Source organism: Malus sylvestris, chromosome 5 (assembly GCF_916048215.2).
Source record: "Malus sylvestris chromosome 5, drMalSylv7.2, whole genome shotgun sequence".
Lineage (NCBI taxonomy): Eukaryota > Viridiplantae > Streptophyta > Magnoliopsida > Rosales > Rosaceae > Malus > Malus sylvestris.
In genome coordinates this window covers 19,203,457-19,224,420 of record NC_062264.1, presented here as the reverse complement: position 1 = coordinate 19,224,420, position 20,964 = coordinate 19,203,457, and the positions used below count along the sequence as shown (strand labels likewise).

The 20,964-nt window shown below is 38.6% G+C and overlaps 1 pseudogene; it reads left to right on the top strand.

Annotated features, from left to right (window-relative positions):
• Position 1: 1 nt before the first annotated feature.
• LOC126622609 (uncharacterized) lies at positions 2–20,924 on the top strand (annotated as a pseudogene).
• The last annotated feature ends 40 nt before the right edge of the window (positions 20,925–20,964 follow it).

Sequence of the window (20,964 nt, the reverse complement as noted above, 5' to 3'; positions counted from 1 at the left end):
AATGGAAAACATTCGCCCAACTCCTGTTAATCAGAAGTACATTGCCCTGCACTGTGTGTTCGTCGATGAAGCGGTGAGAAATCATTGTTTGATTAGTTTAATCAAAAGTAGAGGCAATGGCAATTAATTGAGTAAATAATGTTCATGTCGGGATGGTTTTTTACATGTCACGCAGTTAAAATTAGTTGTCTTATGGTTAGCGAAATGTGTGTGTTGACCATCTATTTCATGTTTTCATTTTTTTTTTCTCAATTTTTTGGCTTCTTTGGTTATGTTTGACACGTGGTGTTTTCTAACTCAAATTTTTGTGCCCCCATAGATTTTATTTTATTTTTTTTTTTTACATCTTGCCTCAGATTATTTAACTGTTTTGAATTGTTGTGTTTATTTTATGGTAACAATTTGATTAATGCAATGTGAAGCAACATGAGGTGGAGGGTTGTACATCAGATGGTGATCACGATGTTATGGCCTCCAAAATTGAAGCCGGTGGATGTTATGAAATCATGGATTTTCGGACTGTTAAATTTGTTGGAAATATGCCCTGAAAGTCAATCTTTGGAAGAAATCTTTCAGGACAAATGAATCGATGTATGGTTGATTCTTATACATCAAATGGCAAAGATACTAATTAGGACTATCTCAATAAACGAAATATGTCCTGAATAGTGAATCCATGGACAATGGATCGATTGAAGAAGTAATCTAATGATGTTAGACTACAGAGACCTTCTTCACATAAACAGATGTCCAAAAAGGTTCCTAGTCATTGGATTGTCGGAAGGATACTGACAATGCGTAGACCGGTACATACTATGTCTGCTTCAATTGGAAGGATGGAAAGTCTCAACCCATTCGTGTTGTGACACTAAGACAAGTATGTAGGTGCTCATTAAGGGAATGAGTTCACTGAACACAATCGAACGGGAGTACTTGCATGGAGGTCTACTCACATGTCAAGCAAGTAACTCTAATGGTTGGAAAGATGTAAGTAATCCTTAGACCTGAGGCATCGTCGTTGTCTTGTGGTTAAGTACTTAATCTTTGATTATGTCAAAGTCTCCCCATTCGAGGGTGTCCACGGCATAATTGGGGTTAAGCCACTTAGTCATGAAGGCAAGTGTATGCGCAACAAGGAATCTCTAATCCTCGATAAGAGAGGAAGAATACTCTAAGATATGATTCGGGAATCTTCGGCCAAAGTATCGAGCGTAATAAAGGAAAGTGTTCCTATACGACTCAATTGGATCATATAAGAAGGAATAATCACATTAGGGGTTTGACATGAAATATCCATACCCTAATGATGTGATTGAGAGTATTGTATTAGAGAAGGATTGAATTACATTGTAATTCCAACTGACTAGGTTCTTTGAATAAACTTCTACATTAGCTTGGGTAGCTATGACATATGGTTAGATGTCACTCATAGCTTGTGAGTTCTTCTAGATGATTAGATGTAGTCGTCAAAGAAGAAAGGTGAATTAAAATGAGGTTTTAATTCACTAAGTGATTGAATTAAATATAAGCAATTGGATTAATGCCAATCACCTCACTGCCTTGCTAATTAGAACCTAAAAGATTGTTCACCACAACACTATTGTAGTGAGTAACTAATGGACAATGGGAACAATTAATTGGATTAATTATGTGTTGTGATTAATTTAGAAAAGTCTAAAGAAATCATAAAAGCGATAAAGATCGTTTTGGGCTTAAAGAAACGTTCGGGTTTAATTAGGCCCATTGGGCCTAAACCCATTAGGCTTTCATTCAAGCATTGGATGACTTGAAATAATAAAAGCCCAAAGCCCAAAAACAACACAAGAGGGCCGGCCATATTATGTGGGTTTTGGAGAGATATTTAGTCAAGTGTTGACTAGGTTTTCTTTTTGTCTATATAAGCAACTTTATAAGATATTATTCATAAGGGTTTTTGTGAGTTTTGAACAACAAAAGAGGCAAAAGAAAATAGCCATCTTGAACCACAAAGGCCGGCCACCAAAGGGGGGTTTTTACTAACATCTCTTACACCCTTTTGGTTATTCCTTCATCCTTCTCACTACACTAGTGAGTGAGGATCTTTAGAGGTTTCCTACTTTGGGAACTTGAAGAGAACCTAGGAGCACTCATTGTAACAAAGTGGAGGAGGCAAGGAGGGAAGCTAGGCTCAAGGATTTCAAGGAGCAAAGGCCTTGGAGGTGGTCCATCCTTGGTCTTAAGTCTAGATCAAGAGGTATAAGACTAACCTTCACTTTGTTCTTGATTCTAAAAAATTGTTTTGATACATTATATATATAAACCTATGAACCTTGAAGGGGATTTGCATGACTATAGCTTTGATAATATGTTATAAATGCTTCCGCTGCTTTCGTATATTAAATTTTGATTTGTATATGCATGATAGTCATTATGAAATCCCATTCTAGAATCTCATAATTTTCCCTTCAAGTGGTATCAGAGCCAATGGTTTATGTATAATGTGTCCTTTTGGATTTTATGCATATGGGTATTAATGTTATGTATGACATATTATTGTTTCATTCAAAGTATGTTTGTCTTTTGTTTTTCAATAGTTGAAAAATGTTAGTCAAAAGTTGAGAAAGATATGTTTGCAAAAGTGTTTTGTATACATGAATGAAAAATGAGTTTAGAACTAGTTTGACATATTATTTCTTCATTTAAAAGTATGTTTGTCTTTTGTAAATCAAGAGTTGAAAAAGATATGCATGTAAAAGTTGTTTTGTATGCATGAATGAAGAATAAGTCATGAACAAAATTTGGGGTTTTGTTCAAAAGGGTAGGCACGGTTTTGGGGGTGGTTTTTTGGGTTGTGTTTGTGTTTTATTGTAAACCACTCACACATCCTATTAAAGCTTAAAAGAAGTGTTCTTGTCACTTTTGTTTTTGGGTTTGAAAAATCACCTAGAATGTACAAATCTTGAAATTGTGTTCATGGTTTTGTTCTTGGTGTTCATGGTTTGGTTTTGGGTGAAAATAGTTATAATTGGTTTTCATGCATGGTTTTATGGTTTTGGATGATGTTCTTACCATCCATAACCATATTAAAAACTTATAAAACCCTAGACTTGACTAGGAGGATTTCCATCACCCATCTCACCTAAGTTTTAATGGCAAAACCAAGTGACAAGCAAAATTTAATTTTTCTTACATAAGGTGGCTTTTAATGCATGTTGTGTAAGATTGTGTAAGAGAACTCCCATCCCCTTAATGTGGCCGGCCTCCCTAGTGGATTTATCCACTTGTGGGGCTATTTTGTAATCTTTAAAAAGTTGATATTTACTTTGAAATATTTACGGTTTTACCCCTAACTTTTCATATTTACATTTAGGCCCCTACTAACTAGAAAGTTAAAATATTTGATTTTAATTTTGTTAGTTGTTTAAACTCATAATACTATTATGCCCATATGCACTAAATCTAAATGTTTATGTTGCATTCCATTATGATTATTTAAATGTGTTTAAGTAGTTATAAAATGGGTGACTTTGGACTTATGCCTTAAACGATAATTGAGCTATATGACAAGGCGCTAAAATCAAATTGTTTGAACCTTGGGAATGTGTTTTAATTACTGTTTAATTGGACCTTGTCACGTTTGACGTTAATCTTTCTCTCCCCTTTTAGTATATGTAATTTATAGGAATTTGTACAAATCGGTTTGTAATTCTTATTACTTCTTAATCTCTATTCGTTAGTGGATTCCCTCTAGTGCTAGACTAGAGTTTCTTTAACTATTGGTAAGGAGACATAACTAAAAGAGGGTTTTGACATGAGATTAAAGATTAAAAGGGTCCAATGCCCAAATTAGCAATGTATGATTGTCTTTCATTTCTAATGGCTCAATTAAAATGGTTTTAATTGGATTGATAAGCACGTAATTAAATTGACACAACCTCCCCGAGTTTATATTCAACAATGATGGCTCGTTGTTGCAATAACCTAATAAGTCCATAGTCATCCAAGAGCCTAAGATAACTATAAAGTCCAATTTCAAAGGAATGCAAAAACCATAGTAGTAGTAGTTACTTCCAATATTTGAAAAATTTGTTTTTGATATTGATTTGTTTTTCTCAAAACAAATAGTGGGAGTATCATACGCTACTAGACTATAATGAATACTATTAGTAGTTATATATATATCTCCAATATTTTGAAAAATGTTTTGATATTGATTTGTTTTATGAAAACGAATAGTGGGGATATTATATGCTACTAAATTCATTAACTTTGGACTAGTAGTTATAATAGGACAATTTATTTGATTATGATTAAATAAATAAAATTGATGAGACCTTAAAATCCCTCAACCAAACAATATTAAGTTGTAAGCGTAAAAGTGCTTAGAACACTTTTTCGTGGCCTTCCACCGTGGTAGGCTCCAAGCGTTTATGACTTGTACACCGCCTTCACCCTATCATGGGGAAGTGACAAAGTGCATGCTTATATTCAGGAGGAGTTTATTTAAAACATTTGATGAGGTTAAGGTAGGCAACGAGTATGGCCAACATCGTATCATCGTGAGGTCATGCTTGAACCCCTAGCTAAACCGGCATGGTGGGAAAGAACTTAACTAAGAAACATAATGCCAACATCGTATCATCGTGAGGTATTATTTTCTAGAGGCCAAAAAGATGGGTAATCACAAGAGGTTGTTGTGAATGGGTACTTGTACCCTCTCATTATTATTGTTGCTAGCCGACATCGTATCATCGTGAGGTGGGCTTGGTAATAGTGAGCCTCCCATAACCCGCTAGGAGCTTTCTTTGAAATCTCCCGGATTCCATTATGGGGGATATGGAATTTGCCAAAAATGGTGGGTGGTGTCATTCGGTTTAAAGACCCAAATCGTTTGACTTAAACAACAATCAATCTAATTATTTTATTTGTTTATGTATATAGATATGGTTGGAAGCACACTCGCGAAAATACTCGACAAACATTGCCTAGAGGGGCACAATTTCCCATCATGGTATCGTAATGTCAAGATTCTCCTAACATTGGAGAAGATTGTTTACGTACTAGACAAGGCTCCACCTCACATACCTCTTGGCCCTGACGCCACTGAGGATGAACGTGCTAAGTATGACAAGCACGTTGAGGATGATACACAAGCCAAGTGCTATCTGTTGGCTTCCATGAATGAGGAGCTACAGAGACAGCACGAGGGCATGGACAGTGCATCTTCCATAATACTCCATCTTACGGAGTTATATGGTGAAGGGACGCGCAACCGTCGCTTTAGCACTGTCTGTGAACTTGTGAAGACCAAGATGGTCAAGAGGGCTCTAGTGCATCAACATGTACTGAAGATGATAGGATTCATTGAACAATTGGAGAACCTTGGTACTCCACTTGACGGGGAATTAGCCCAGGACTTCATATTGGCTTCGCTTTCTGATTCATTCTCGCAGTTCGTAATGAACTACAACATGAATAAGATGGATAGCACTCTCTCCGAGTTACTAAACATGTTAGTAACCGCCGAGAAGACTATGAAGAAAGAGAACGTTGTAGGGACTGCTGCAGTAGCCTACAATAAGCCATCCTCTTCCAAGGCCAAGCCGCAAGGCAAAGGCAAAGGGAAGGAGAAGAAGTCCCCCACTCCTAAGCCGAAAGGAGGAGTGAGGAAAAAGAAGGCAATGGAGCCCAAAGGGACTTGCCACCACTGTGGAAAGGAGGGGCATTGGAAGAGGAATTGCAGGTTATACCTTGCAACTCTTAAGGACAAGCCACAAGGTATGGTTTGTGTTCTTATCTTCAATTCTAATTGTTAGATCTTCTAAATATTTATATTTGATATAAAGGGCTAATCACTTGTATAATTGTATATAGGTGGAGGAGCCAAGTAGAAGAGGAACAAGCAAGGAAAAGTGTGGAGAAGAGTTCGGCCACCATGTTTTTTGCTTACTACTTAGGAAGTTTGTTAGGCATTTAAAGATTGTCTTTAAACTTTCTTATTTTGTTAAGAACTAATTATATGGCTTCATTTGATGGAAGGCCACTATTAGTGCCTAAATGTATAAAGGCATTTATATTAGTCTCTAAATGTATAGAGCTAATACCTTTTGTATTAAACATTATGAATGTTTGAACTATCATATTAATGTAATGTGAAGTATGCCTTTTTAATATACTATTTCCTTAAAGTAGTGTTATGAATTGAAAATTGTCTTGTTGTATCCTAGATGAGATACAAGAGTTATATCACTTAATTGTAATGTGATAAACTAAACTTTAGATTTATCAATTATGGATAGATCTTACATGTAAGACATAAAAGGATACAATGAATCTTTAGATTTGGTTCCATTTGTCTACTTATGAGTTCTATATGAATTGACAAAAGTCTAGAGAATCCTTTCTTGAAGAAAAGGAAGATCACATTACAATGATATAAGTAATAAGAAAAACGTTTCTTTTATGGTTATCACTTGAAACACAATGATCAAGATTACTCTTGATTCAATTAGTAGTTTTGAACAATTAATTGGGCATTCTTAAAATTGTTTTAAAATGTCAATGGTGTTAGTGATTAAACCAAGAAAGAAGTGTCTAAATCTATAAAAGGTTTAAAGACTTTAGTCACTTAAATAACAAGACATTAAACTTAGTGAAGATTGAAACAAATAAGCTTGAAATGTTTCAAAGCTACTACACAATGTCTTCTACCAATATAATCCAATTTTATACATTTTGAATGTATGAAATGATTTCTCATTAAAGTCATGAGAAATAGTGGGAGGCGTGAAAATGGATATAAACTTGAATGTGATTGGTTTATAGTTGTCTAAAGAATAATAGTACTTGACTATTATTAAGAGTTTATAATTTTAATTGTTAAAAGGACTCAAGCTCTTCAAACGTTAAAATTCTATGTTGTGTAACATTTAAAGAATAGTCTTTGAATGTTGGTTTCGTCAACCTAGCATAAAATGGTTATATGTTGGGAGTTGTCCATCATTCTCTTTTATGAGAACATGCTAATGACAAAGCATATGGACAAGTTGATGAAACAAAAGGGAATAAGTTTCAAAATGAGTCACAACATATGGTTTAACAACAAGACAATCCAAATTCAACATCTCATGTAACGATATTGCTCTATGTAGTTTTGATAGAGAATTATATCAACCACCTAGAAGGAATGGTTGAGTATCTATATCCTTAGTAGGAGCCATACTTCCACTAAGGAATTAGATAATTCTTATATGACTACATTAAAGGTCTTAGTATGACTAAAACTTTTAGTATGGTGTATGACATCGTATAATTAAATGAATAGACTTGATAAAACAAGTCACATATTCAAAAGGAATTACTTTAGAAGGAATTCTTTTGTATGTGATTCATTTAAATAACTTGTGTTAACTAGGGTTGTTGATGGTCTCAAAATTGTTGAGAACATCATCAATAAGCTAATGGATCTCAATAATTCTCAATGGATCCAAGACAAGTTAGTGGGAGCAACATGCATTCAAATCAAGAAAATATAAGTGTTATTTTTGAATGAATGCTAAGTTACAACAAGGCCAGTGGGAGTGATGTCATAATTTGAGCAACAAGATGTGAATAAAGTCTATTTGATAGACTTGATGAAACATAGATGTTACTCGAAAATGACAAAACATGACACAGTCAATTTTGAAGTATAGACTTGAAATTGGAATTACTGATATAGCAAGGCTATCTCAATAATGTTATATGGGAATTAAATCTCAAATGTTGAAGATTTAAGAAAGCATTTTCTTATGTGATAGGAAATCACTTTTATAACCCTTATAATGAATGTGTCATAAAATCACAAAAGGGACACATGTATTGACTTGTGAAGTAAATATCCAAAGGTGAAGAAACCACTGAGTTTATCACTTTAAGATATTACTATATCCCAGGATCAGAACCAAAGCAACTGATAGAGTATTATTGCCTTTTAAGAAAGAAACGTCAGAGTGGGACTCTGGAAGCGTGCATTCACTTAGGTTGTTAACCAAAGTGAAAAATAAGCCATTTTAACGAATGGAACTTCATGTTGGATGAAGTACTAATCATATGAATGAATTGTTAGTATTGTACTACAATGGTCTCAAGATTGAAGCAAAGTTTGTATAAAGTATACAAACGAAATATATGTAGATATATATGTTTTAGAAACTGCTTCAAAAAGGTGTTTTGAATGAAAGGGGTTCTTTTAGAACCCATGATTGAATCCAAACCATAAGGTCGTTAGTAGAGTACTACGACGTAATGGGGCGATAGCTCAAGCCATGGAATCAAGGTCTCATCAAAGTATTCGAACACATTAAAGAGACATCATCAAATGTCTTGGAAACATTTGATAAGTAAATCCCTTTTAATAAAAGAGATTAATACATAACCAAGTTAACCTACGAGCATAAACTCTCTCGACAAGATGTATGAGATACACTAGTGATTGACTTTAGTGCAAGTGGGAGATTGTTGGAAATATGCCCTGAAAGTCAATCTTTGGAAGAAATCTTTCAGGACAAATGAATCGATGTATGGATGATTCTTATACATCAAATGGCAAAGATACTAATTAGGACTATCTCAATAAACGAAATATGTCCTGAATAGTGAATCCATGGACAATGGATCGATTGAAGAAGTAATCTAATGATGTTAGACTACAGAGACCTTCTTCACATAAACAGATGTCTAAAAAGGTTCCTGGTCATTGGATTGTCGGAGGGATACTGACAATGCGTAGACCGGTACATACTATGTTTGCTTCAATTGGAAGGATGGAAAGTCTCAACCCATTCGTGTTGTGACACTAAGACAAGTATGTAGGTGCTCATTAAGGGAATGAGTTCACTGAACACAATCGAACGGGAGTACTTGCATGGAGGTCTACTCACATGTCAAGCAAGTAACTCTAATGGTTGGAAAGATGTAAGTAATCCTTAGACCTGAGGCATCGTCGTTGTCTTGTGGTTAAGTACTTAATCTTTGATTATGTCAAAGTCTCCCCATTCGAGGGTGTCCACGGCATAATTGGGGTTAAGCCACTTAGTCATGAAGGCAAGTGTATGCGCAACAAGGAATCTCTAATCCTCGATAAGAGAGGAAGAATACTCTAAGATATGATTCGGGAATCTTCGGCCAAAGTATCGAGCGTAATAAAGGAAAGTGTTCCTATACGACTCAATTGGATCATATAAGAAGGAATAATCACATTAGGGGTTTGACATGAAATATCCATACCCTAATGATGTGATTGAGAGTATTGTATTAGAGAAGGATTGAATTACATTGTAATTCCAACTGACTAGGTTCTTTGAATAAACTTCTACATTAGCTTGGGTAGCTATGACATATGGTTAGATGTCACTCATAGCTTGTGAGTTCTTCTAGATGATTAGATGTAGTCGTCAAAGAAGAAAGGTGAATTAAAATGAGGTTTTAATTCACTAAGTGATTGAATTAAATATAAGCAATTGGATTAATGCCAATCACCTCACTGCCTTGCTAATTAGAACCTAAAAGATTGTTCACCACAACACTATTGTAGTGAGTAACTAATGGACGATGGGAACAATTAATTGGATTAATTATGTGTTGTGATTAATTTAGAAAAGTCTAAAGAAATCATAAAAGCGATAAAGATCGTTTTGGGCTTAAAGAAACGTTCGGGTTTAATTAGGCCCATTGGGCCTAAACCCATTGGGCTTTCATTCAAGCATTGGATGACTTGAAATAATAAAAGCCCAAAGCCCAAAAACAACACAAGAGGGCCGGCCATATTATGTGGGTTTTGGAGAGATATTTAGTCAAGTGTTGACTAGGTTTTCTTTTTGTCTATATAAGCAACTTTATAAGATATTGTTCATAAGGGTTTTTGTGAGTTTTGAACAACAAAAGAGGCAAAAGAAAATAGCCATCTTGAACCACAAAGGCCGGCCACCAAAGGGGGGTTTTTACTAACATCTCTTACACCCTTTTGGTTATTCATTCATCCTTCTCACTACACTAGTGGGTGAGGATCTTTAGAGGTTTCCTACTTTGGGAACTTGAAGAGAACCTAGGAGCACTCATTGTAACAAAGTGGAGGAGGCAAGGAGGGAAGCTAGGCTCAAGGATTTCAAGGAGCAAAGGCCTTGGAGGTGGTCCATCCTTGGTCTTAAGTCTAGATCAAGAGGTATAAGACTAACCTTCACTTTGTTCTTGATTCTAAAAAATTGTTTTGATACATTATATATATAAACCTATGAACCTTGAAGGGGATTTGCATGACTATAGCTTTGATAATATGTTATAAATGCTTCCGCTGCTTTCGTATATTAAATTTTGATTTGTATATGCATGATAGTCATTATGAAATCCCATTCTAGAATCTCATAATTTTCCCTTCAAAATTTAGGGCATAATACAAGGTAGTACCGCATGAAATCCTGATTTTGTTCAGCTCAAAAAACAGTGTTTCGAAAATTAGCAAGCGTCTTCCTGCCTATCCCTCACCATCGATTTTTTCTACAAGATTATAACACATTGTACCCTTGCTTGAACAATGTTGACATTCTCACAGGTGCGGTTAATCTATATGTGGATGTGCAGGGGTTCAAGTGTGTTTGCATTTGTTTTCCAAATTGCTCTCTAACTTTGGTTATGTTTTAAATAGTAAGATGTCATTGGACGTATAAGTGTTGTACAGACTCTTGAATCCAAACAGATTAATAAGAGGATTGCATACAAGTGTGATGTCCGTATCGAGAATATAAGGTAATATTTTGTTTCATATGGATGTTCGTCACATTTGTTTTCAATATTTGTTAATTTGTTGCATTAAAAAAAGGTGATAAGTTTATTTGTTGTTCCCTTTGTCAATAGGAAAGAGGAAGTGATGGTTACATTGTGGGGGGACATTGGAGAAGCCTTTTCTTCTTTGTCAATGGACGCGTTTTCTTTGCCCGTTGTTGTTGTTTTCACAAGTCTGAAAGTGAAGCTTTACTTGAGTATTCTGTTTTCTTAAAAACTTATTTTTGGCTTATTTATTTTGGAGTCTGCCTATGTAATTTTACATTGCCGGTCCCAAGCCCGGATAAAGGAGGAGGGGGAGGGCGTCAGGTAGTCGACAGCCGGCACTCCATGATCACGTCGAATCCTTATGAAAATGAATCTAGAACAAAATCGCGCTAAAGCTAGGGCGTCACCCGTAAGTGGCGCGCTGTGTGGCCCGAGCACAGTGATAAGTGAGCAAGGGTCGCTGTATCTCAATCGGCACCCGGATGCAGTGATAAATGAGCAAGGGGGCTGTAGAAACTTCTTTTCGAACGACTCCACTCAAAGTTGTTTGGGGGCATATGCTCCTATCAACTTTACACGGGACACACAAAAGAAGTACTTTGATCCTATTAGACGGGGGAGGGTGAAAAAGCTAGGACAGAAGGGTAGAGTTCAAGAGAGCAAAATGCGTTTAGGAACGTGGAATATAGGAACCTTAACGGGAAAATCTATGGAAGTAGTGGAAGTTATGGTGAGGAGAATGATAAATATTATGTGCCTACAAGAAACTAAGTGGGTTGGTAGTAAGGCAAAGGATCTAGAAAACTCAGGGTTTAAACTTTGGTATTCGGGCACAAATAGAACGAGAAACGGTGTTGGCATCATCGTGGACAAGACCTTGACACAAGATGTTGTAGATGTCAAGAGGGTAGGAGATAGAATCATGGCAATCAAGATTGTAATAGGACAAGAACTTATCAATGTGATTAGTGCGTACGCACCTCAAGTAGGGTTGGATACGAGTTCGAAGGAGAAATTTTGGGAAGACCTTGGAGACTTGGTGCAAGGAACTGCTCAGACGGAGAAGTTATTTATAGGAGGAGATTTAAATGGACACGTGGGCAGGGAGACAGGCAACTATGGAGGTTTTCATGGTGGCCATGGTTTTGGGGAGAGAAACGAGGATGGGGAAGCTATCTTGAATTTTGCAATGGCATATGATCTCTTCTTAGCCAACACCTTCTTTAAGAAGAGAGAAGAACATGTGATCACCTACAAGAGTGGGTCGTCAAAAACACAAATAGATTTTCTTCTAATGAGGAAAGGGGATCGTATAACTTGTAAGGATTGCAAAGTTATACCAGGAGAGAGCGTGGCTAATCAACATCGCTTGTTGGTGATGGATGTACATATCAAAAGAGTGAGACAAAAGAACAAGACTTGGAAGTGCCCAAGGACTAGATGGTGGAATCTAAAAGAAGAAAAACAAGCCATTTTCAAAGAGAAGGTAATCACCCAATGTGTGTGGGATAGAGAGGGGGAAGCTAGCCAAATGTGGGATTCCATGGCTAGTTGTATCCGAAAAGTAGCAAAAGAGGTATTAGGAGAGTCCAAGGGCTTTGCCCCACACCAAAAGGAATCTTGGTGGTGGAATGAGGAGGTACAAACAAAGGTGAAGGCTAAGAAGGAATGTTGTAAAGCCTTATACAAGGAGAGGACCGATGAAAATGGTGAAAGGTATAGAAAAGCGAAGCAAGAGGCGAAGAAAGCTGTCAGAGAAGCTAAGTTAGCGGCTTACGACGATATGTATAAACGACTAGATACCAAAGAAGGAGAGTTGGATATCTATAAACTAGCTAGAGCAAGGGAAAAGAAGACAAGGGACCTAAACCAAGTGAGGTGCATCAAGGATGAGGATGGAAAGGTTCTTGCTACAGAGAACGCGGTTAAAGACAGATGGAGAGGTTATTTTCATAATCTTTTCAATGAAGGACATGAAAGGAGTGCTTCTTTAGGGGAGTTGAGTAACGCAGAAGAGTGTAGAAACTACTCTTTTTATCGTCGAATCCGGAAGGAAGAAGTGGTTGTAGCTTTGAAGAAGATGAAGCATAGAAAAGCAATAGGCCCAGACGATATACCAATCGAAGTGTGGAAAGTTTTGGGAGAGACAGGTATAACTTGGCTCACTGACCTTTTCAATAGGATTTTGAAAACGAAGAAGATGCCAAATGAGTGGCGAACGAGCACTTTGGTGCCTATCTACAAGAATAAGGGCGACGTACAAAATTGCATGAACTATAGGGGTATTAAGTTAATGAGTCATACAATGAAGCTCTGGGAGAGAGTCATTGAGCAAAGATTAAGGCAAGAGACACGGGTTTCGGACAACCAATTCGGGTTCATGCCAGGGCGCTCAACCATGGAGGCAATCTATCTCTTACGAAGATTGATGGAAAGATATAGACATGGGAAAAAGGATTTACACATGGTCTTTATAGATTTGGAAAAAGCGTATGATAGGGTCCCAAGAGACATTCTGTGGAGGATTTTAGAGAAGAAAGGAGTACGAGTAGCATATATTCAAGCTATAAAGGATATGTATGAAGGAGCAAAGACTGCCGTAAGAACTCATGAAGGACAAACCGAAAGCTTTCCCATAACTGTAGGATTACATCAAGGCTCATCCTTAAGTCCTTACCTTTTTGCGTTGGTAATGGATGAGTTAACAGGACATATTCAAGATGATCTTCCTTGGTGTATGCTTTTCGCAGACGATATAGTGTTGATAGATGAAACTCAGGAAGGGGTAAATGCAAAGCTTAACCTTTGGAGAGAAGTGTTGGAATCTAAAGGTCTTCGCCTAAGCCAATCAAAGACAGAATATATAGAGTGCAAGTTCAGTGCAAATGGAGGCCAAAACGAGTTAGGGGTGAGGATCGGAGATCAAGAAATACCAAAGAGCGACCGTTTTCGTTACCTAGGATCTATCTTGCAAAAGAACGGAGAATTAGATGGAGATCTCAACCATAGAATACAAGCTGGATGGATGAAGTGGAAGAGTGCATCTGGCGTGTTGTGTGACCGCCGTATGCCACTGAAGCTCAAGGGAAAATTTTATAGGACGGCAATAAGGCCGGCGATGCTGTATGGCACAGAATGTTGGGCGGTGAAGCATCAACACGTACACAAAATGGGTGTAGCGGAGATGAGGATGCTTCGTTGGATGTGTGGGCACACGAGAAAGGATAAGATTAGGAATGAGGATATCCGGGGTAAAGTAGGAGTAGCCGAAATTGAAGGAAAGATGAGAGAAAATCGGTTACGGTGGTTTGGACATGTGCAAAGAATGCCTACTGACGCTCCGATTAGAAGATGCGACTATGGGACAGAGGTTCAGGGCCGAAGGGGTAGAGGAAGACCTAGGAAAACTTTGGAAGAGACTCTAAGAAAAGACTTAGAGTACTTGGATCTAACGAAGGACATGACACAGGACCGAGCACAATGGCGTTCTAAGATTCATATAGCCGATCCCACTTAGTGACTTGGATTTTCCAAGTCTCCAACCGAGAAGTTTTCCTCACTCGGAAAATTAAGGGAACACTACCCCAACCTACATGCTCCACTCAGAAAGCTTCAACATACAAGCTTCAACAAAAGAAAATTCAAAGAACTTAGCGAATAAGGCTTTGGTGTATTTAACACAATACATTGAAATGAAGGAAAGCTTATTTATTGATATCCCCGATAAACTACAAATATGTACATATACATGAGTCAAAATAAACAAACAAGATGGAGCCTTCACAAAGGTTGCTTAGGAGAAGTCTCAGCAGTCGGTAGAGCCCCAGAAAGAAAAGGCATCGGAGGGGGATCATTCGGAGCCTCAGTACTGGACAGAACCCTAGAAGGAGGAGGCATCAGAGGTTGATCATTTGGAGCTTCATTACGCGGTACAGCCCTAGAAGACGAAGGCAATAAATGCCTTTGGAACAAACCCACAAATCTCTGATGATCAAGTAAAACCTGACCATCAGTTTCCTTCATCTGGTCAAGCTTCCTCTTCATGTTTGTAGCATAGTCATGTGCGAGCCGGTGCAACTGTTTATTCTCATGCTTGAGCCCTCTAATCTCCTGTTTGAGACTCATCACTTCGGTTGCCAATGATTCAACTTGGCGGGTTCGAGCAAATAGGCGTTGGGCCATATTAGACACAGAACCTGCACACTGAACACTGAGAGCCAGCGAATCCTTAACAGCTAACTCATTAGACCGTTTGGAAAGTAGTTTGTTATCTTTGGGAGTGAGAAGGAACCTGGCCACCACCGCAGCGGTCATATCATTCTTCATCACGGAATCCCCAACGGTAAGAGGACCAGTAGGGGAGACGAAGGATGGGCGCCATATGTTGTCTGGAGAAGGCGGGGCTGCCTCTTCAACAAGGTTCAAGTCAAAACGACGGTCGGAGGGGCCAGACATTTTCAAAGGTGTTGAAGAGAGAAGAGGTCGGACAAATCAAGATCTTAGAAGTGCAAGAATGGAGCTTCTACTGGTGGAGATTCAAGTGTGCTTTGGAACTTAATGCCAGCCCCTATAAAAAGCTGCACTTGACGGAGCCTCAGACATCGAAGAGGCGCCTGCTCAAAAATCGAAGAGGCGTTTGCTTTCTCAAAAGCTGGGCTGCTTAGAGATCACGAGGGTTGATCTCATAAATCGAAGAGGTGTTTGCTTTCTCAAAAGTTGGGCTGCTCAAAGATCACGAAAGCCGATCTCAGAAATCGAAGAGGCGCTCGCTTTCTCAAAAGCTGGGCTCTTCAGAGACCACGAGGGCCGATCTCAGAAATTGAAGAGGCACCTACTTTTCCAGCCTTGTCAGCACCTGTCACACGCACACTCAGCTTTGCGGAAATTATGGGTATTCTGTCGAAGACTTCTGGGGAAGTAGAAAACACATGAATCTTACTGTCCAATCACCCACTTCCCACACGCAACAATAGCTCATGGGTACCACAGATAACTTTGCCAAAGTTCTCTGCCAAAGTTGAGCACGTGAAGCTTGCAGCTCCCACTACATCGCTCTGACCAAGAAGGGTAAAAGAATAGTAAAGAAACAGCACTAACAAAGTTTAGACCCATAAATTTTGAAGGTCTAGCTACCATATTATTACCCACAAGGGTAAAGGAACAATACCACTGCTGGATAATTGGAAAGTCCCTGTGTGTCAACCTCTGTGCCTCGTGGCAAGGTAGACTAGCAAACATGCCCAACCTTTACTCACATTCGAGAAAACACTCCCAATAAGATTGCTTGCTCCAAAATCGAAGAGGCACCGTCCTCCGAATCTCGAGAGCCAGACTCCCAACATGACTACTTTCTCAAAAATCGAAGAGAGGGTAAAGGAACAGTACCATTGCTGGATATTTGGAAAGTCCCTGTGTGTCAACCTCTGTGCTTCGTGGCAAGGTAGACTAGCAAACATGCCCAACCTTTACTCACATGCGAGAAAACACTCCCAACAAGATTGCTTGCTCCAAAATCGAAGAGGCACCGCCCTCCGAATCTCGAGAGCCAGACTCCCAACATGATTACTTTCTCAAAAATCGAAGAGACACTGCTCCCCGAATCTCGAAAGCCAGACCCCCAGCATGATTGCTTTCTCAAAAATCGAAGAGGCATCGTTCTCCGAATCAATCGAAGAGGCGCTCGCTTTCTCAAAAGCTAGGCTGCTCAGAGACCACGAGGGCCGATCTCAGAAATCGAAGAGGCACCTACTTTTCTAGCCTTGTCAACACCTGTCACACGCACACTCAGCTTTGCGGAAATTATGGGCATTCTGTCGAAGACTTCTGGTGAAGTAGAAAGCACATGAATCTTACTGTTCAATCACCCACTTCCCACACGTAACAATAGCTCATGGGTACCACAGATAACTTTGCCAAAGTCTCTGCCAAAGTTGAGCACGTGAAGCTTGCAGCTCCCACTACATCGCTCTGACCAAGAAAGGTAAAAGAATAGCAAAGAAACAGCACTAACAAAGTTTAGACACATAAATTTTGAAGGTCTAGCTACCATATTATTACCCACAAGGGTAAAGGAACAGTACCACTGCTGGATAATTGGAAAGTCCCTGTGTGTCAACCTCCTGTGCTTCGTGGCAAGGTAGACTAGCAAACATGCCCAACCTTTACTCACATCCGAGAAAACACTCCCAACAAGATTGCTTATTCCAAAATCGAAGAGGCACCGCCCTCCGAATCTCGAGAGCCAGACTCCCAACATGATTACTTTCTCAAAAATCGAAGAGACACTGCTCCCCGAATCTCGAGAGCCAGACCCCCAGCATGATTGCTTTCTCAAAAATCGAAGAAGCATCGTTCTCCGAATCTCGAGAGCCAGATACCACATACCACTTTTTCAAAGTGCTCTGACAGAGTTAAAACATGTGAAGCTGGCAGCTCCCACTACCGTGCTATGACCAAGCAGGGTAAAGGAATAGCATTACTACTTGTTGTTAGGGAGACTCCTATATATGTCGACCTCCATCCCCAACGGACAGGCAGACCTGCAAAAATGCTCAACCCTTCCTCATATCTGAGAGGGCACTCCCAACGAAGCCTTTCGAAATATTCAGCTTTCTTTCCCCCCAATAATACCTCTGCAAACAAGCTATACTAGAGCAAGAATATCTCATATCATCAGGGTTAAAAGCAAGAGTATCCCATATCATGCTTTTTCCCTGTCTTTTCCTTTGGCCTTGTTTTTACCTGCAAGACAAGGAGAAAGAGAGCAATCAGTCAGCACTTGAAATCAAGTTCCCAGCCAGGAACTGACTGCCTGGAACCCCTTACCTGATTACTTACCTGGCATTGCTCTCGAGTACTCATCTTCAACATCTTATGTTTCCAGGGAAGATACCGCATCTGCTTGAGGAACAGATAGGGCAAGTGCGAAGGATACAAGGAAGCATGTGGAGACAAGTGTAACAGCACACGTGCCGATGCATCCATTACTCTGTAAAAAACAAAAGTATCCCATATCAGCAGGGTCGAACGTACTCTAGATTTGATGGACTTGTTTTGACCCTCAAATTCTTCAGTCGGCCTTGTACTCTGGAGGAAACCAGAAAACCCTCCAGCTCAGTTCAAGAATAAGCCTGTGGAAAGTTACTTCTTCAAAAGCAAAAGTATCCCATATCATCTCTTCTCATTTTTCTTCTCTTTATCCTTCATGCTGCTGCAAGATGGGGAGAAGGTGAACAATCAGCCGGAGCTCTGATTGCTTACCTTGTCTGTCACCTCTTTCAGCAGATCCCCTAGCTCGGCGACTTGGGGGACTCCTACTACATGGTTTGTATCGCGCTTGACCAAGCCTGAAACTACAAGTAAGCTTCAAGTGAAATTGATACATTACCTTGTGCATCTCCACCAGTTAAAGATACCACCCCTGGATGGAGGAAGAGTACTTCCAGAGAAGCTGCCACATCTACCTATGAGACAGATAAGGCAAGTCAAGATGATACCACACTCCGATACTTAGAAGTTTCGTGATTACGAGATCATTCTCCCACAATATTTCCTAATGTCATTTGTACTCTAATGTCATTTGTACTAAATCATTCACTTGTACTCACTAAAGGAGAGCTTGAACCTATGTACTTGTGTAAACCCTTCACAATTAATGAGAACTCTTCTATTCCGTGGACGTAGCCAATCTGGGTGAACCACGTACATCCTGTGTTTGCTTTCCTATCTCTATCCATTTATATACTTATCCACACTAATGACCGGAGCAATCTAGCGAAGATCACAAAAAGCGACCGTTTTCGCTACCTAGGATCTATCTTGCAAGAGAACGGAGAATTAGATGGAGATCTCAACCATAGAATACGAGCTGGATGGATGAAGTGTAAGAGTGCATCCGGCGTGTTGTGTGACCGTCGTAGGCCACTGAAGCTCAAGGGAAAATTTTATAGGACGGCAATAAGGCCAGCGATGTTGTATGGCACAGAATGTTTGGGCGGTGAAACATCAACACGTACACAAAATGGGTGTAGCGGAGATGAGGATGCTTCGTGGGATGTGTGGGCACACGAGAAAGGATAAGATTGAGAATGAGGATATCCGAGGTAAAGTAGGAGTAGCCGAAATTGAAGGAAAGATGAGAGAAAATCGGTTCCGGTGATTTGGACATGTGCAAAGAAGGTCGACTGACGCTCCGGTTCGAAGATGTGATTACGGGACAGAGGTTCAGGGCCGAAGGGGTAGAGGAAGACCTAGGAAAACTTTGGAAGAGACTCTAAGAAAAGGCTTAGAGTACTTGGATCTAACGGAGGACATGACACAAAACCGAGCGCAATGGCGTTCTAGGATTCATATAGCCGACCCCACTTAGTGGGAAAAGGCTTTGTTGTTGTTGTATTTATTTTGGAGTCTACAGATGTTGTTTCGTTTAAATTCTCTAGATGTTATATCGTTTTGCAATTTTATTATCTGTCTTTGCTCCGATTTGTCATTATATGTTTTTCTTCTTTGTCGTCAATTAGTTTAGAAGCATCTTAATATATCAGTCATTACTGATTGCTACTGATCTTTTTCTTACTTCGTTTTCTTTTTTATTCAACCATGTCTGTTAAGTAGATTTGAACATCGGTTGTTCATTAACAGTTAGAAAATGATAAATATTGTTTTATGAATGACTTAGTTGGTTTGAAATGCACCACATCATATAGCTGATTGTCCCACGATTTTATGAAAACTTTTTAAACATTTGGGTATCTACGTATTGTAGATTATCTCTATTGTGTAGTTTTTGTCATAAAATGTGATGAGCCACCTTTATTAATATTTTCTTTTTGTTTTATGTGCTGTGATTCCAACGTGCAGATAAGATCGCTTTAAATAGTACTGGTTCATCCCTTTTTTTTTTATTGATCCAAACATCCCCGAGGTCAATGCATATAAGTCAGTGTGAGTGTGTTTCTCATTGTCAAAACAAAATAAGACCCTGTTAATTCTTTTTAGTGGAGTATGGTTTGTGTTTTTTTTTTTTAAATTGTTAAACTCATAAAATGGTTTGATGCTTGCAGGTTTTTTGATTGAACAGAACGTTTGAAAATGCTAGGCTGAATTTTTGCATATTGCTAAAACGATTGATGAATTAGCGTTTTTGGATCTGGACTTGCACAAGGTATTAAAACTTGACGATTCGATTTTAACATGTTCAATAGAACTAATTGTGTTGTCATTCTACAAATAAGTGACAAAATGTGTTACAGGATGACACATTTCTGTGCAAAGCATCTATTAAGTGTTTTGACACGCGCTTCGATGGGTGGTACAGTGCTTGCCCGCACTGTGTAAAACAGATGCACAAGGATCTAACCAGTGGCCAACTCATTTGCCAAAATCATCCCAACCAGATTCCAACGCTTTGGTAATGTTAAATCAAATGTTTAAAGCAAACCTAATAAAAAAATTGGCTCTTTCTGGTTGTCCTGTGGTTTGTTGTTGTTAGCCGATTGGAACAAATAGATACAGAGAAGGCTAATGACATTCAGTACGGAATGTACAAATTTAGTTTCATTCTTTATACGGTCACACTTTAAAAAATTTAAAATTTTGGATTGTGAAGTGTTTTTGCAATGGATGTCCCGAATGGTTCTTAAACATGATGTTCTTTGAAAAATTATTTTTGTTACCATTGTTTTCTCTTTGCTTTGTGTTTTTGTCTCATTAACATCATATAAACCTAAATCTTATAAAAAACATTTCCTACTATGGCAAAACTTTCTTTTTCCCCTTTCCTTCATTTTCCTTTTTCTTTTTTGTTATATTTGGTTGCATATGATCATTGTATAATTCAATAAAGTTATTGCATGTGTGTGATCTGTTTTAGTTCTGCTTATTTAGGTATTTAGTTTGTGGCAATTTGTGATTCTCAAAAAATCTCATAAGGTTGAGTTTCTAAATGTAGGTACAAAGTTAATCTCATTCTCGAAGATGAAACAAATGAAATGAGTGCTTTGATAATCAGTAAATGCGGCGGGAAACTTTTAGGCATGCCTTGCAAAGACCTGGAAATGAATTAGAGACTGGTGGACTAGCAGCTATTACCAAACGAGTTTCTCAGGCTTATTGGACAAAGGAAGATTTTTCACTTATGATTTGGCAACAAGAGGAATACTTTTAATAAGAACGATGTGC